The sequence below is a fragment of the Antechinus flavipes genome, chromosome 2 (genome assembly GCF_016432865.1).
Source record: "Antechinus flavipes isolate AdamAnt ecotype Samford, QLD, Australia chromosome 2, AdamAnt_v2, whole genome shotgun sequence".
NCBI classification, from domain to species: domain Eukaryota; kingdom Metazoa; phylum Chordata; class Mammalia; order Dasyuromorphia; family Dasyuridae; genus Antechinus; species Antechinus flavipes.
In genome coordinates this window covers 120,044,831-120,045,569 of record NC_067399.1, presented here as the reverse complement: position 1 = coordinate 120,045,569, position 739 = coordinate 120,044,831, and positions in this window count along the sequence as shown.

Here is a 739-nt window from a genome sequence, read left to right as displayed (position 1 = left end):
AACTGTCTTGAATTTATTGAAGTTTGCTACTTTCAATCATATATCCAATAGCAATATGTTATGTGAATGTAGCCTAGAAGAGTGTTTTTCCTTCTACCTCCTGTTTTGGATTTATGACCAATAATTATTGAAGTCATAATAGGTTCTAGATTGTTTCACTCATGTGACCCAATGGTTTGGTATCTTATAAGTCAATCTTGAATCTTTGCAGCTTGATGAGCTTATCTGAAATTACAGAAGGAAGAATTAAGTAGAGATAATAATAGGAGCAAGAAGCCAGTGGCTTGTAGACTTTTTAGGTTTAGCATCTCAATCATTGTCCTGTCATCTGAATAATATACAACATTAAAATTCATACTATATACTCCTTTTGAAGAAGGTTATAGTACTAAAATAAGAATGATTCCACCTTCAAGCTAAATGGGGCTTATGACATATACAGTTCAAACAGAAGGTATGTATTGGTATGTATTGTATATAGAGGAGCATTTTGACAACCCCCAAAAATTGGTAATGCAGATATCCGCATTTTGTAGATGAGTAAAGGATCAGGAAGTTTAAATGACTTGCTACAAAGTTAAAAACAATTATTAAATGGTAGTGTTCTGAATTAAGAGTTCAGTGTTCTTTCCATTACAACACAGTTATTATTTCTGTGAAAATTCTCTGTAATGGAGAAACTATAGATGTAGCAGAAATTACTATAGGAAAAGATTACATTAAGGTTAAGAATACATTA